Source organism: Centruroides sculpturatus, unplaced genomic scaffold, assembly GCF_000671375.1.
Source record: "Centruroides sculpturatus isolate CEXI.00-Female unplaced genomic scaffold, Cexi_2.0 scaffold432, whole genome shotgun sequence".
Taxonomy (NCBI): domain Eukaryota; kingdom Metazoa; phylum Arthropoda; class Arachnida; order Scorpiones; family Buthidae; genus Centruroides; species Centruroides sculpturatus.
This window is the reverse complement of record NW_019384724.1, coordinates 40,050-41,283: the sequence shown is the minus strand read 5'-3', so window position 1 is coordinate 41,283 and position 1,234 is coordinate 40,050.

Sequence of the window (1,234 nt, the reverse complement as noted above, 5' to 3'; positions counted from 1 at the left end):
GCATTCGTAAATTTAGAATACTTTTTTCTGTACTATATTAAAAACTAAAATTTATTTGTTTGTAAGCTTAAAATAGATTTTTATTAACCATATATTATTAAAAATGCATTAATAAATAAAATACAGAACCGGGAATGATAATTTATGGTTTAGCCTAGTGACAAGTAGATTCGGAGATAAGTAAATTCGACTTACGTCGTTTTTCGACTTACGTCGTTCTCCTGGAACCAATTAACGACGTAAGGCGAGGTATACCTGTATTTCATTTTCTCAATTACTAATATAAATAAACGTATAAATGAGTTAAAAAGGATATTTATGCTTGACGGTTATCTGAATAAAATAATTAGTACATTAATACATTTTTTGGGTGTATGGTTACCCACGGACTGTCTCTCTTTTTCTCTTCTAAAATACGGCTTGTTTTTGGGATTTCGAGATTGGGCTGACAGTGCAGATTGACATGTTTGTAGGGCTCTAGGCTAGAGCCTCTAGGCTCCTACATGTGAGCGACATACTATTATTTGGGCCACTTTAAATATAATTTTGGCTACATTTACTTGTTATAAAACTTATGTGGCCCGTGAGATTCTCGTAATGGATTTATGTGGCCCGCGATTAATTTTTCAATATTAGCTACTGAAGCCAGAATAGATCGGCGGTGAAAATTCTAACGCGCAAAAAAAAGAAAAAAAAGTCAACCATTCGCTGTCTGGTTAGAGTTAACCCTCCGTTACAAATCTCAAGTACAGCGTAGAACGTTGATAAAGCATGATAATGTAAAAAATGTATCTGTAATCTCTATGTACAATTTAGTCTCTATGGGGTGACACCACAATGAGATCTTGCACCACCTCTGGTTCGCCCCATCAAAAAAGTTCTCTTTCCAATTCGGCCCGGGGGCATAAACTATTGGCCACTCCTGTGTTAGATGATATATTTACAGTAGAGCGTCGATTATCCGAATCAATTGGGGACTGGGGTTGTTCGGAAGATCGATGTTTCGGATAACCGATTATGTACGAAAAAATATATTAATTTATCCCATGTCGAAATTTTTCTCCGTTGCGTGTCGCTTCGCGTTGAATTTTCTTCAATGTTAAGCCTAACGAAGATTATTGTATTGTTAAAAATTATTTTTTTATTTTGTACAAACAAAATAAATATATTGAAAAATATAAAAACAATCAAAAATTATACTTCAGAAGTTAATTTAATATCAAAAACGTAAAAT